We start from the raw sequence: 17,288 nt of genomic DNA, 5'->3' as shown, positions 1-17,288 counted from the left end.
TGAGAGTACTAGTAGGGATAACATAAGCGTTCTCAACATAGCTCCAGTGTTGAGCACCCATGTTTTTGATGTATATCTTCATTTTGTCCTTCCATATTTAAAAGTTGTCTCTATTGAACTTTAGACCTTCCCTCTTCATCATTAGAGTAGGATCTTTTCCTCAAGCTGTTAAGCTTACAACACAGAGGACCTGGAGGATGCTCTGATACCAATTGATGAATAAATGATGAACAGTTAGTACCAAATAGATACTGAGAGGGGGGGTGAATTAGTACAGGAAAAAATAGTTTCCCTGAACCAGTTTGACTGCACACACTGAACTTTGATAGGCAAGCAATAATACCGGTCTAAATTAGATTTCTAGCGGTAAAACACAATGAGAATGTGAAAGAGATAAACTAGTAACCCTTAGGTTTCCATACAATCTATACCTCATTTCCACTTCACCCTTATGCATAAATAGGTAATCTATCATCAAAAATATAATGATTGCTAGTTCAACATATTTTACCAGTTTGACATAAAACACTAAACCATCACATGAAAGGCATTACACATGACACACTGATTTTTCACATGGAAACCCAACTAGGAAAAACCATGGCGGGGATGAATACCCACAAGTTGTTCTTGAACTCTTTTGAAGTCCACTCTGTTAGGAGTCTAGTCCAGTTAGAGACTTTTACAATAGGTTCTTCTAGGAACTGATCCTGCTAGGGATCACCCAGTTAAGGGATGGCTAAATACTCGGTTAAAGGTTAGAACCCTATTAAAGGTTACCTCACAAGAGGAATTGAAGAACTCATTGAATTGAGTCACCCTGTTAAAGGATTTACACAAAATCTTGTTAAGGCTACCTGGTTAAGGGATTTTCCAACTGCTGTAATGGTTAGAAGTCAATAGCTTCTTTTCTTCTGCAATTACACTCTGCAGGTATCAACACACTTCTCTGGTCTGGCAAGAATCAAAATGAAAAACATCATCGACCTTATAGGAAATAGATAGGTCTGTAGCATAAACCCTAAACCCTAAACATTTAGGTTTTACAATCTAGTCGGTTCAATCCTGACCATTAATCACACTGCATTGAATACAACAGTTTTGAACAGATCTCAAGATGTTCTCCAACGTTCATTCTTTGCCGCTTCAGGAAGCAGATAACTCATCATGCACTCCCCACTGTTTACAGAGACTTTGCACATTCCCGAGGTTGATAGGATCAATCTCCATGCAAGATCCTCAAGGAAATCCTTCACGCACACAAGGCTGACATGGCAACACTTATCTGGTCTTCATTACAATTCTAACTCATCACAAGATGTCATTGGTTAAATCACACAATCTTGGAATGCATCAACCGAAAACCCTGAAGCTGAGACTACCAACTGGTAGTCATGCCAAATGAAACCCCAATAGAAAACTTCCATTTACCGGTTCTCATTCCAACATACCAGTTTACATCATTATACTGGTTCTCTTGCAAGTTTTCTTACTACAACATATTGGTTCATACTTCAACATATTGACATCAATGACAACATACAATATCATCATGTCATCATGCTCTGCACATATGCTAACAAATGATTATGCCATATATGCATGTTGTATGTGATGAGTTTCAAGTGTTTTTTAGTGCATAGAGAATGGTTTTATCTTGGGAATGAGAGAGTACATTACATGAAGAGGAAACTGCGTGATGAGTTACAAAATCGATGAAGTGGTGATCAAGGAGCGGTCGAGGTTGTCTTGTACAGTGTGCAATGATTTCTATGTAATCCAATGATCATTCTTAAATCGATTTTTTTGTAATCTCTATAAGATCTTAGGTTTGTGATGTGTTACCGACCTATTTTTTGCTTTTAAGGTCGATGAGTTATTTTATTGTAGTGTTGGCAATTTTGGTTAAGTGTCAGTGTGATTGATTGCCGAACCAGAAGGAGTATCTATAGTATGTGTGAAGGCAAATAGGAGCATGAAAATGATATGATCAAGTAGAGTAGTTCTATTTACTAGATCAACAAACCCCTATTGTTCTCTAATAATTACAACAATTAAATCCCTTAACCAAGTAAGCTTTAACATGATTAGTTCTTTCTAAATCCTCTAACTAGGTGATCCATTAGCTTGGATTTTAAATCCCTTGTCAAGGTTACTCTTAATATGGTATTGCTTCTAACGGGGCATTATAATCAATCCCTTAACCAGGTGGTCCCTAACAAGATCTGTTCCTAACAGGACATTTTGTAAAAGCTTTAACAGACTTGGCTCCTAACAGGGCGAACTTTAGAAGAGTTCAGAATACTTGTGGGTATTCATCCCCATCGTGTTTTTTCCCATTTGGGTTTGCATGTCAAAAATCATTGTGTCAAGTGGTGAATTCTTTTTGTGGTTATGTTTGATATGGTTAATTTTCTTAACTGTTAAATCCACTTAGATATATTAAAATGACCGATAATTATCTAAAATGTGCTTTTACTATTGTTAGTAAAGTATTTCAATGTTTTGGTTAAATGGTTTGGGAGTTTTAGATCTGTTATACTATTATGTCAGTCAACTGATAAACTATCAATGCTATTGCAGTTTGTAGATCAGTATTTGAACCAGTTAGTTAAGTGATTGACTTGTGATATTTTTTTGAATTTGGTGAAAGTTAAGTCAATTTTCTATCTACTAATTCATCCCCCCCTCTTAGTAGTTCTTTGTATCCTTATTGATTCACCTTATCATCACATTTTGTTGTTACTCTATCATAGTTGAGTTTTCTAATGTTGCCGGAGTGACAAGTGATGGACTTGTAAAGCACTGAGAGGGGGGGGTGAACCAGTGACACAAAAAATAAAACTACTTCAAACACTGACCAGTAGAAATACTTAATAATTTTGTTAAACAATATGCATGAAATCCAAAATGATATAACAACATCTACAATAAGTATAGCATCCACTATAACACAAGTGTTTATACATGGAAAACCCAAATAGGTAAAAACCACGGTGAGATGGGAATCACAAGTTAACTATCTACAGTAATAGATAATTGATCGGTTAAGGTCTACAAAGTGCTCTGCTAGGAGTGAATCCTGTTAAAGATCCCAAATCTTAGTTAAATGATATACCCTGTAAAAGGTAGTACCCTGTAAGGAGTAACCTCACTGGAGGGTTTCTGAATCCAAACTAATGGATGACCTTCTTAAAGGATTTGTACAATGAAGCTTGTTAGAGCTTACCCAGTTAGGGATTTGACTATTGCAATGACTAAAAAACAATAGGTAGTGTGATCTACTAATAGCACAACTTGCTTGGATAGATTCTCTTCTATGCACTCAACACTTCTTTACCATCATACTCTACAACTTAATACTTTTTCCTTTGCACATAACATATCTCGTTCGCTAATACAAAATAATTCATTGTGATGTCAATATATAGACATTTAGATTTCATGTCGGCCTCAAGAAATTATATCACAATTACCTAGGTGTAGTGTATTTGGTCAAACAATCATCACACATCACAAAAATACCACCACAACATTTCAGTAAGGATAACTCATCACATAATCAATGAATACCAGTTGGAAAAATCAATACTGGTTGGAGTTAAACATATAAACCGTTTATCATTTTATGCTCCTTTCATAATCTTCATTTTATCTTCATGTTGATGTCAAGTTAAGTATAATCACTGGTTGTCTCCATGCATATACCGGTTGTCACCATGTACCTATTAGATATAAACCTCTAGTATACTAGTTGTAGAATAAACAACTTTGAAGTCACACTGGTAGACAATATGAAAATATGTATGTGTATGTGTTTCATCAATGACAACATATGATGAAGTTAATCATTACAATAATCATCAAGCCAACAATCTCCACCTTTGGCATTGATGGCAACACTTAGAAAATTTTATAGTAATACCGCTAAGTGTGCTTACAAAAACCTTTTTATACACATATACATATACTCCCCCTTACTACATACACCATACAAAATCTTCACAACACACATATATATTTCTACTCCCCCTTTGACAACAATGCCAAATTGAAAAGAAATATATATATATAGAAAATTTTGTATCAAAATATTTTACATATACAAAAACTTGAAAAACTGAATCAAGATTCATGCATGGCTAGTCTCATAAAAATAGCATTAAAGTTTCTTTTCATCTGAGATAAAGAATGTTCCCATGTCTCTAGAAAGTTATTAGTGAACTCAAGTGTAGACATAATTTGAGTATGAAACTCTTCCATTGAATCAAGTGTAGAGGTTTCTGGAGTAGCCAAAATAGCTTCTGCATTCTTGTAGGCTCTTTGCAGTATGTCCAATTGGGATGTGAGTAGACTCGTCAATTCCTTTAGTGACCAGAGTCTTTTTTCTTTTTCAAGATCATAGGTATCTAACCTATTTTGCAAATAATCCACATATTTTCTAAAAGAAAAAATATAATCTTGAAGTGGTACATATACATTGCATATCTTCTCTAGCTCTTGCTCTTTTTCAATTCACCTAGTATTGATATCAGAATAAAAGAATGAAACATTAGTAGTAGAAGCAATATATTTCCCTCCTGTTTCAATAGCTTTTCTTAATAAATCTTTATTAAGAGATAGATTAATTTTTCTTGTATCAATCTCTTTCATAAGTTGCTCTCCATGCTTCTTCTAGGGACTTAATTTGGTCATATGCATCAGCAACTAATTGACCAAGTTTGCTAATAGGTGTTGTCAAATACCCTGTAGTAGTTTTTGGTAGTAGAATTGTCAGAATATCCACAACATTCTGAATGGTTTCAACTTCCATTCTTTGTTATTTAAGTCTCTTCTTATGTGCCCTAGGTTGCATGACAGTTGCAATCTTCAACATTTCAAATGCACTCATATTATCAACAATTATAGGCCCTAAGATGCCTAATGATTCATCATCATCTTCATCAGTCTACTATTAAACTAATGATGTTACTGATTTAGAAGATGTTACCTTAACAATCTCTTCTTTCTCTTGTTCTTTCTCCATTTCTGGTTCAACAATTTGTGTATCAACTTTTTCAACGGATTCCTTTTGAATGTCCTATGAAACTGATGGTAGTTGGGGTTTCATTGGTGGTTCCTTTGCTGGTGGAATATCCACTCCTAGTTGAATTGTTAGTTTCTCAACTGAAGTAACTTGTGATTTAGTGATTTCAAGTTGCTGCATATCTGGTGCAAAAATGTCTCCAGATAGATCTATAGCATCCTCAATCTCATCAATAAGTATGACTCGTTGGACAATAGTGCCATCCTTCTTCTTGATAGGATAGACAACATCAGCTTGTACAATTTCTTCCTCATCCATTTCAGGTCGATCAAAAGTATCTTGCTCATCCTTAGAGGAATGTATAAGATCTTCCATGTGTTGGATATTATGAGCAATCTGATGAGTCTCAGTCTCAATAGGTTGCACCTTTCCACTAATCAGCTTCAATCTTCTTGTTTTGTAAGCAAAATGAACTTTGTACTTATCAACCAATTCATTCAGCTCATCCTTTGACAAGTTAGGAAAATATTGTACAAATACATCATCTGTGATTTCTTTTTCTTTCTTTATTGCTTCCTCCCATTTATTCAAAAGAATGGTATACAAGGAATTAGAGATATCCTTTTCAATATCATGAGGTAATCTATTATAATGGTATAAACAATTGATTACCTGTTGAATAATTTGTTCCTTTTCATCTTCATTGAATGAATCAAAATGATCTTTGACATTATCAAATATGTTTCTTCCTAATGTCTTCATTGTCCTCTCAAAGGTAGTCTTAGGCTTGTAAGTTGAGATATCAAAAGGAATAGTTGCCTATGGCACTTCCTTCACTTGCTTGGCTGCTTTACCAATTACTTTCATTTTCTTGGGTTCCTACTCAGTATCAGTTCCTTTAGATTTTTCTTGGAGAATTAATTTCCAACCTCTTTTCTTTAATGCAATCTCCCTCTTTGCATATACTTTAGGTACCATTTCCTTTTTGGTTTGGACACTTCGTGTCACTCTTGTACTTTTTATTATTGGAGGTTCTTTCTCAACCTTCTTCTTCTTACCTTTACCACTTATGGAGGGAACACTACTAGTTTCACCTATTGTAGATTGAACTTCAATTGTATCCAATCTTGCCTTGCTTTTGTCCATTGGAGATTCCAACAAGTTATTGGCATAACTAATCAATAAGTCATAGTTGACCTCATAACTCATGTCTTCCATTTCTTCTTCTCTAGGCTCAATAGCCTCCATCAAACATAAATCAATGGTAATTGTGAAAATAATGTCCTTAACGAAGTGTTTTACCACATCCTCAGGCAATCTTACTCTCATACTCATTTTCTTCTGAAATTCATTGAAATATTTATTCATGGTTGTAGAGAAGGTGTTCTCCACAGCTTTGATGTTGTTCTTAATTTGGGCAGATACCGGTAGGAAATTCTAGAAATAAAAGAATAGACCGATCAACAACTGTCCAAATTTAAACTTTAGACTACTATCCTTCTTGATAGACTAAAGATTCAACAGTAATTGGCTCCTTATGGCCTCACATAGGTCATATTTAGTATTTTTCAGCTATCATCTTGTAAGCAGTATGCACTGCTGCTGATGGAACACTATTCAATCTGCTAGAATTAAATACTCGGTAGCCTATAACCATAGCTGCCAACTTTATTGTTGGGTCCCTGATGTTATTGACAGAAAAAGCACACCCATCAGATGTTGATCTAGTTAGATTATTTATTGTCTCTTTTGAAATACACGGGAGTCTAGGTACTTCACCGATTGAGTAAAAACTAGTTACAACTTGAATAGCTTCCTTGGTTATAGTATGAGTCCTTTCTAAATATATGTTTTCCCCATGAACATGACTCAGAATAATTTGGATATGTTCTTCTTCAAAATCTTCAATAAAATATGTTGCATTATGAAAACCTTTCTCATAAACCCTAGCATATTCTGGTAGAATCTTTTCATTTTCATTGCAAAGGGATTTCAACTGAGAATATATCGACCATGATCCTAAATCCTCAATCTTGCAATCAATGTAGTTGGACAAATCTCCTTTCACTATGACACCACTAGGAATTTGTGATAAGGCATTATAAGACACAATTCGTTCCACTTTTATAGCTTCCATAGGTTCAGACATAATCATCAATTTCTCTACTAGTTTAGAAGACAATGACATTTTAGATAAACTACATTCGAAGCAGGATTTTTCATAGAAATACCTTATTTCACACACATTGCCTTGTTTATCGGTTGAATACTCAAGTGCACACCAGTTCAGTCTTCACCAACCTTCAAATCATCTTGATTACTCAAATCATAATGCAACTTCGACTAAAATCAGCTAACAATCTTTTCTTAGCTCTACAAGCGCTCAAAAATTATTTCTCATATGCATTAGGGTAAAAATAACAAAGTGAAAACTCGCTTTTATCCTTTTCACCTACTGCATTAAATGCTCATTCGTTAGGGTTACAAACCCTAATTACACTGCTTAATAATACATACAATTTTGACAGATGTAATACTGGTTGATAACCGATTGTCAGAAAGTTATCAAAATTTTATGCATTCAAATTTTCTTACCAATCATTCATCTCAAGGGGTCCGAAAGTGGATTTACCATTATGTTCCCCTTAGCCATATTGAAAAGGCTTAGTTCACCAATGTAGGATTCTCTACATTGGGTGAAGGAATAGGTTCTTCTCCAGGTAAATCGTCACTTTTCTTCTTCCATATTCGATTCATTTCTTCTCTGGTTTCTTCAATATTGACCTTTTGCTTGCCTTTTTGGTCTTTAGAAGGATTAATCAGTTTTTGTTTTCTGGATCTACAAAATTTTGCCATGTGTCCTAGTTTATGACAATGATAGTAGGCCATACCAGATGATCTCCAAGGTCTGGCATTGCCTCTCCCAGTTCTTCTTCTGCAATTCATAGCCACATGACCAAAGTTGTTATAGATGGTGCAAATGACATTTGTTACCTTTTCCATCTCAAATGGACTAAACTAGTTGTCGCAGGTTCTTTGCCAGTTCAAGTTGACCCGATTATCATAGTTTCTCATCCATTTGTCATTTGGTCTTGGATGCATATGTGGTACTAGATTGTTTTCTCCAAATCTGCATTATATTGATTTATGTCCATACATTTTGCATGTGAAGCAATGACCTTCAAATTTCTTGGATACATACCTAGCATTTGTATTGTAGCTTGCATTTCCATTAGGTTTTTTCTACAAATATTTGCAGTGTGACCAGGTTCATGGCAATCAAAACAAACAGGTTTAAAGACCTTCTTACCAGTAGGCTTTTTGGCCTTAGGAGCAGATTTGTTCTTATGAGTGTTGCTCTTGGTACCAGAGGATTCCGCTTTTTCAAATGTGTGAAAACCAAGTCCAAAGGTATCACCATTCATTCTTTGTGATTGAATTTTTTCTTCAAGCAAGGTAGAACTTCTATTGAACTTTTCCAATTTCCCATTTTCTTCAGTGAGCTATTTGGTGAGATCTTCATTGTGTTTTGATGGGTTCTCTCTTAGAGATGATGTTAATTCAAGATCTAGTTGTAAGTTCTATTTTTCTTCTCTCTCTGCATTCAAATGCTCATGCAAAGTAGCATTCTCTCGCTTGATCTTGGCAATCTCATGATCTCTTTCCTTGATGAGATCTTCAACAATTCTCATGGCTTCTAGTTCCCGACTCATGCAGATAGTAAGACCTTCTAGCTCTCTCCTCAAATGTATCTTTTCACTGTTTAGTTTTTCAACTTCCTCAGCTAAAGCATCAATATTGGACTCATCTGAAGAACTATTATCAGATATTTCTAATAGTTGTTTAGTTGGCTCTCTTCTTTTGACTTGAGAAGCTTTCAATTTGACCCTTAAGGTTTCAAGCTCATTCCTACTAGCCTCAAGATCTCTAGCCATCTCAAAGTAGCTCATATCCCCCATGGTAGCTTTATGGTTTCCTTCCAAGAAATTATTCTCTAAATAAGTTAGGCTTTGATACCAATTGATGGACTTGTAAAACACTTAGAGGGAGGGAGGGTGAATCAATGACACCAAAAACAAAACTACTTGAAACACTAACTGGTAGAAATACTTAATAAGTTTGTTAAACAATATGCATGCAATCCAAAATGATATAATGTAATCCACAATAAGTATAACATACACCATAACACAAGTATTTATAAGTGGAAAACCCAAATAGGTAAAAACCACAATGAGATGGGACTCACAAGTTAACTATTTGCAGTAATAGATAACTAATCGGTTAAGGTCTACAAAGTGCTTTGCTAGGAGCGAATCCTGTTAAAGATCCCAAAGCTTAGTTAAAATATATACCCTATAAAAGGTAGTACCCTGTAAGGAGTAACCTCAGTGGAGGATTTATGAATCCAAATTAATGGATCACCTACTTAGAGGATTTGTACAATGAAGCTTGTTAGAGCTTACTAGGTTAGGTGATTTGACTATTGCAAAGATTAGAAAACAAAACGTAGTGTGATCTACTAATAGCACAACTTTTTTGGATAGATCCTCTTCTATGCACTCAACACTTCTTTACAATCATACTTTGCAACTTAATACTTTTGCCTTTGGACATAACATATCTCCTTCACTCATACAAAATAATTCATTGTGATGTCAATATATAGACATTTAGATTTCATGTTGCCCTCAAGATATCATATCATAATTACCTAGGTGCAGTGTATGTGGTCAAACAATCATAATGCATCACAAAAATATTGCTAAAACTTGTCGGTAAGGATAACTCATCATGACTAGTGATAACTCATCACATAATCAATGAATACTATGGAACAATCAATACCAGTTGGAGTTAAACATATAAATCATTTATCCTTTGATTCTCCTTTGATAATCTCCACTGGATCTTCATGTTGATGCTAAGTTAAGTATAATCACTAGTTGTCTCCATGCATATACCAGTTGTCACCATGTACCGGTTAGATATAAACCTATAGTATACCGATTGTAGAATAAACAACTTTGAAGTCACACCGATAGACAATATGAACATATGTGTGTATGTGTTTCATCAATGACAACATATGATGAAATTAATCATTACAATCATCATCAAGTTAACAATAGGTTCAATGTTTTGTGCAGCTTCATGCATTACTAGTTCAGGTCTGATAAATTCATCATTCGGTCCACAGTCATATGATCTGATCTGATTACTTCCATGCTCACCCACCTTGACATTATTCTCTCTGTTATCCTATTCAATCTTTTGTTATAACATCTATATGATTTTCTCTATGTAGAATAGCCCAAAAATATTCCTTCATCACTTCTAGGATCAAATTTTCCTAATGCATCATCTCTTCTAATGTAATATTTACTTCCAAAAATTATGAAATATCTGACAATAGGAGTATGACCAAACCATAATTCATAAGGAGTCTTACTGGTATCACCTTTTATGTGTACTCTATTGAAAGTGTATACAACTATATTGACAACTTCCCTCCAATAAATATCAGATAGTTTAGCTTATGTCATCATAGTCCTTCCCACATCCAATATGGTTTTGTTCTTCCTTTCCACCAATCCATTCTGTTGTGGAGTCCTAGGTGCAAAAAGGTGTCTTTTGATTCCATTCTTCTCACAAAAGTTGTTGAATTCACCGGATGTAAACTCACAGCCTTGATCTGATCTCAAACACTTTATCTTCAATCCTATCTCAGTCTAAACCATAGCTTTAACGATTTTTAATTTCTCAAAAGCTTCTGGTTTTTCTTTCAAAAATGCTACCCACATCATTCTAGAATAATCATCAATAAGTAACATAAAGTATCTATCTCCTTGAAAACTTTTAGTCCTTTCTGGTCCACATAAATCACTATGAATAAGATCAATAATATCATTAGATTTCTCATGTATTCTTCTAAAAGAAGTTCTAAATTTGCTTACCCATTTGACATTCTCTACATACCGAATTATGAGGTTTGATAATTTTGGGCAAATCTTTGATAGCCTGTGTTGAACTGATCTTCACTATGCAATCAAAATTTACATGACACGTCCTCTTATGCCGTAACTAACTTTCATCAATCTAAGAAATCAAGCAAGCTTTCTCACCAGAGTTCAAATGAAAGATGTTCCCATTGGTTTGAGTTCCGAAAGCAATTTCCAATCCAGATCTATTAATGATCTTACATTTTCCATCCTTGAATTGTAAACAAAATTTTCTATCCACCATCCGACCTACACTTAAAATATTATTCTTTAAACCTTCAACACAATAAATATTATTAGTGTTAGTCTTACCATCCAATGATATTGTTCCTTTGCCTTTGATTCTACATGCCTTGTTGTCTCCAAATCAGACTAATCTGCCATCAAATTCTTGTAGTGATAGAAATTTTCTCTTGTCACCAGTCATATGATGTGATATCCACTTTCTATAATCCATTCATCCTTTTCTTTAATTTTAGCAGCTAAAGCTTTTTCCTTAGTATGAGCTGCTTCAATGATAGGTTCTAGAGAATCATCTTTGATAGCAATAAAAACCTAGTCCTTACCAGAGGAAGCTCCATTACCGGTTCCACTCATAGGTTCATCATCAGTAATACCAAAATCATCATCACCAATATAACAACATGATATATCCTTATTCCTTCTGAATCTAGGTTTGTTTTGATGTTCTGGATTAGGCTTATAACTCTTTACAAATCTTTCATGATTCCTAGTAGCTCTTTCAGGGCATCTAGAAGAAAAATGACCAATCTTATTGAATGAAAAATATTTAAAAGGGATTTTTCCTTCATACTTACTTCTAGCTGGTCCTTTAGGAATTCTTCTAGAAATAAGGGTTTCCATCTCTTCAAGTTCTCTTTCTTCTCTTTCAATGTCCTCCATATCTTTAGCATACATCTCCTTCCAATCTATCTTTTGATTACCGAAGGCAGATGCTTTACATGCATTCTTAGTTTTAGTAGCACTCTGATCTCCAAGTTCCTCAAGCTCAAAAGGAGTCAATTTCCCAAGAAGTGTATCTCTGGTAATAGGGGTACTTGACATTGTCCAAAGTTCATTAATTGTAGTAACCTTCATCTTATAAGCTGGAGGTAGAACTCTCAAAAACTTTGACACTATCTCATCCTCACTAACTAATTCGCCGCAACATTTGATTCCCATAAGACTCTCATTTACTCTATCCATAAAAGAACTTACCTTCTCATATTCTTCCATCTTCAAAGTTTCATACCTTACCCAAAAACCTTCAAGTTTTGCAATTTTCACAGCCTGTTCACCTTCATAAAGAGTTTCAAGCTTTGTCTAGACTAGCTTTGCATTCTCCAACTCTATGACATTCAATAGCTTTTCATTAGATAGGGTTCTTAACAATGCTTCTTTTTCTCTGACATCATTTTTAGCCTTATTTTGTTCATCAGTAGGTGTCGATGTTATAGAATTAGGATCATGAGGTTTATACCCCTTCTCCACTATCTCCCAAACTTTAGATCCAAGACATCTGAGATAAATCTTCATTCGCTCCTTCCATATTTTGTAATTTGTACCATCAAATATGGGACTCTCCTTCTAATAAGGATTGAATGTAGAACTAGATGCAATTGCCATCGAAACTCCTCAAGCGGTTAAGCTTCTACAGAGAGGACCTTTCTCTAATACCAATTGTTAGACAGATTTGATATCGGGGGTAAACTAAGAAGGGGGAGGTGAATTAGTTTACCATAAAAAATCAGAACTAATGCATATCAAAACTATTAAACCAAAGCCCAAAGAAACCAACATAATGAAGAATAGAACATGAAAGCATAGTGCACACAACACCAATATTTTGACATGGAAAACTCAGTAAAGGGAAAAACCATGGTGGGAAACCCTACCCACAATCAGATAATACTTCTACAGTAGTATGTGAAATTACAATGGGGATTGTACTTGAAGTCAGGCCAAACATCTAGAGCTCACTTCTCATGACAAAATGAAGTTTCACTAACTTATAAAAACATCGAACTACAATCTGGAAAGAGTGAACTGTGAAAGTAGCATCTCCTAATGCTTGATACCATTCCAGATAAGCACAAATGTCTGCCCTACAATACAAAAACCTTCACCAAATGATATATCACTTATTCGCACATAAATATTTCTTTGATAATGTAAACATAACCATCAAACCCATCCATGTACCGATATATAAATTACATGAATAAGTCACCTATAAATGTAGATCATCAACCTTATTGACAAGGTCAGATAAACCCTAAACCCATAAACCCATAATAACAAAAATCACATTACACAGTATCACCAGACCAATATTATGATTTACATTACATAGCATAGACCTAAATCAAGTAACCAAATAATTCCATCCGCTGAAAATTCTGCTAAGACCAAATCCAACACGCTTCACCAACTAGGTGAAACCCTTAGTGAAGTAACACAAAAAATCTAGCCGGATTCAAATAGGATCATCATAACAATATGTTAGCCAAAGAAAAGTCACCAAACACTCAGAATATGATCAAGAAGTACCTTCAACATGATAGAAACCGATTCCATAAGCCAGACCAAAATCATCTAAACAAAACACCAAATATCACATACCGGTAAAGCTAATTGGTATTGGGAAATACCAACTAGGAACATAAGAGATAGTTACCAGAGAACCAAAACATGAACCAATAGAATATGGAAAAAAAATAACCATCTAGCGTAAGCATCCAAAACCAATTCTAGATATTTGATCATATCGGATCAGAATCATATCCAAAACCAAGTTTATCACCAAGACTAGCCGGGATAGGTCAAACTGGGATAGTCTCCAACCAGGATACAATGTTGACATCAATGACAACACTTAACCAATTCTAGCATATTGCCAATGTGAAGATCTACTAGAAAGAAGCCTTTAGCACTTCTTTTACATATTCAATAGAGTTCACATCAAAGGAGATATTGATAACACCCCTTATGAGCTTTGGTTTGGTCATATTCATACTGTAAGATATTTTAGAGTATTTGGTAGAAAATGTTATATAAAGAGAGATGAGGACATAGGAAATTTTGATGCTAGAAATGAAGAAGGAATTTTCGTTGGATATTATACAAAGAGAAAATCCTACCGGTGCTACAATAAGAGATTGAGGAAGATAGTGGACAGTGAAAATGTGAAGGTGGGTGAGGACCTTGGAAAAGATATCAGAGCATGTGGCTATGATGATGTATAGCATATTGTTTTAACATCTATTCAGACTGAAGAGCCTAAGAAGAATGATTTGGTAGAGACAGTTAACCCAGATGTTGTTGCTGGTGGTGAACGAGGGCAAGAACTTGATAATAAGAACAATCAAAAGACTCTGAGGTATGTAAGACTGAATCATTCTGAAAATCAGATTATTGGTGACAAGAATAAAGGTGTAATGATTACAAGAAGGCTAGCCACTGAAGAAGTATACTTTATTTCTAAAGTTGAACCTAAAGATGTTGTTGAAGCTTGCAAAGATGAAAATTGGATGAGAGATATGGAAGAAGAACTAGAATAAATTGAAAAGAATAATACTTGGGAACTTGTTCCTAGACCTAAAGATAAGAACGTTAATGGTACTAAATGGGTATTTAGGAACAAATTGAATGAAGCCAGTGAAGTTGTTAGAAATAAAGCTAGACTAGTTTGCAAAGGATATTCTCAAAAAGAAGGAATTTATTATGAGGAGACTTTTGCTCTAGTTTCTAGACTTGAAGCTGTTAGACTGTTGCTTGCTTATGCTACTTATAAATATTTCAAGGTATATCAGATGGATGTCAAATCTACCTTTTTGAATGGTGATCTAGAGGAAGAAGTCTACATTGAATAATTTGATGGATTTTAATTGTCAAATGATGGAGACATGGTCTGAAAAATTGAAGAAAGCTCCTTATGGATTGAAACAAGCCCCTAGAGCCTAGTATGTTAACTTACATAAATATTTGTTAAAATTGGGATTTACTAAAGGTGTTGTTGATAGTAATATGTATTTTAAGATTGAGAATGATAACATCTTGATTGTTGACATCTTTGTTGATGATATTATCTTTGGAGGTAATGATGACTTGAGAAAGAAGTTTGTCAGTGATATGCAAAAAGAATTTGAGATGTCTATGATAGCTAAGATGAAATTTTTCTTAGGTTTGTAGATTTCATAGACTAGAAAAGGTATATTCATATCTTAAACTAAGTATGTGAAGGAATTACTGAAGAAGTTTGGGTTAGATGACTCCAAACCGGTTGGAACTCCTATGGTGACTGGTTGTAAATTGTCTAAGAATGATGAATCTCTAAAATCTAATCAGAGTTTGTATAGATCTATGGTTGGTGGACTTCTATATCTTACTTAGACTAGGCTACACATTATGCATGTTGTGTGTATGGCTGATAGATATCAAGTTGATACAAAAGAGAGTCATGTCACTCTGTTAAGAGGATTTCCAGATACCTGAAGGGAACTATGGATTATGGCTTATGGTATTTGAGGAATGACGATTTCATGTTATGTGCGTACACTAATGCAGATTGGGTTAGTGATGTTGATGACTGGAAGAGCACTACTAATGGAGCATTCCTTTTGGGTAAGAAGTTGGTTTCATGGGATAGTAAGAAACAAGATTCAGTGCCCTTATCTACTGCTAAAGTTGAGTATATTGCTTCTGCTAGTAATTGCACTCAAGTAGTTTGGATGAAGCAGATATTGAAAGATATTAGAGTTATTTATGATGAGCCTACTATTATATATTGTGATAATTTGAGTGTTATTAACATGTCAAAGAATCTAATGCAACAATCAAAGGCTAAGCATGTGTCAATCGAATATCATTACTTGAGAGAGCAAGTCAGTTAAGAGAAGGTGAGGCTAGAGTATGTATCTACAAAGGAACAAATAGCTAATATTTTCACTAAGCCTTTGCCTGCAGATATATTTGTCTATTTGAGAGACAAGTTAAGGGTATCCACCCCTCCTGATTAGAACTAGATGCATTGAGTTGCACCAATCTAGTAGACTTCACAATCTTGTCCTTTTATCCGGATTGATGAGTTGGTGTTGCTCCTCTGCTAGAGTAGTCTGTGTTTTGGGGAGAGAGGTTCATGTTTCATATTCTAAGGGGGAGAGTAATTTTGGTTTTCTATTTTGAGATCTTTGGCATTGTTGTCAAAGGGGGAGAGAGATCATGTGAAAAACTATTTTATATGTCTCGATCTTAGGGGGAGTTTGTTGGAGATATCTTCTTTCTTTGCATTGATTATTTTTCACATTCATATGTTGCCATCAATGCCAAAGGGGAAGATTTTTGGATATTGCTAGTGCTAGGATGTGTTGTTGTCATTGATATAAACATATTCTTGTGTGTATTGCTCTGGTGATTGCAAATTGGGAAGATCTTATGATCCGGTTTGTTATTTTGTTTTGTTTTGTTGATCACTGTCTTGCAGAGCTCAATATACCCTGTGGTATATTCTAGTGCGATCAGATCTTGTGTTGTGTTTTTGGGATGGTCTTGTGTCTTCATTTCAGATGGATCATGATTTGGTGCTCTACAAGTTATCTTTCTTCATGACAGTTGTTCATTGGTTGTGTTCTTGAGCTTTCAGACATTGATTGATGAAGATTTGATAAGTGGTGTTGGTGCAGCTCTTCTTGATGATTCTAATGTTCTTTCTAGTGTTTTCTAATCATGTCTTATTTTTTTTGGTGATCCGTATTGATCGGTGTGCAAGTTTTTGGTGGTTTCTATGAACCACTGATGATTTTTCATGTTATGCAGTTGATCTTGGCATGATTTTTTGTGGAATTGAGTGTTTGGGAATTCATTTTAAGACCATGTTATGCTATGTAAATTATTATATTGGTCCAATGGCCAATCTTTGGATTGTGTGATATAATTTTGTAATTGAGGCTTGAGGGTTTAGCCAACCTTGTTATCAAGGTTGATGATTTGTATATATAGGTGATATTGTCATGTAATTTAGGTGTCAATGTTATGTATGCATTATAGAAGAGAGGTTTATGTGTGAATGAGTGATTCATCCTTCAGTGTTACGATTGAGGAAAGTTTAGTGTGTAGGTCCCGGGGACAACTGAGAGGGGGGGGTGAATCAGTTGTCTAATAAATTCAAACCAAAATCTTATTAACCAACTTATTGCTTAATACTAGTAAGATAGTTAATTGTGCTGGTAAACAATGTTAATAGGAAATGTTGTACCGGTAAG

This window comes from Cryptomeria japonica, chromosome 6, assembly GCF_030272615.1.
Source record: "Cryptomeria japonica chromosome 6, Sugi_1.0, whole genome shotgun sequence".
NCBI classification, from domain to species: Eukaryota; Viridiplantae; Streptophyta; class Pinopsida; order Cupressales; family Cupressaceae; genus Cryptomeria; species Cryptomeria japonica.
Note: the sequence above shows the minus strand (reverse complement) of the source record.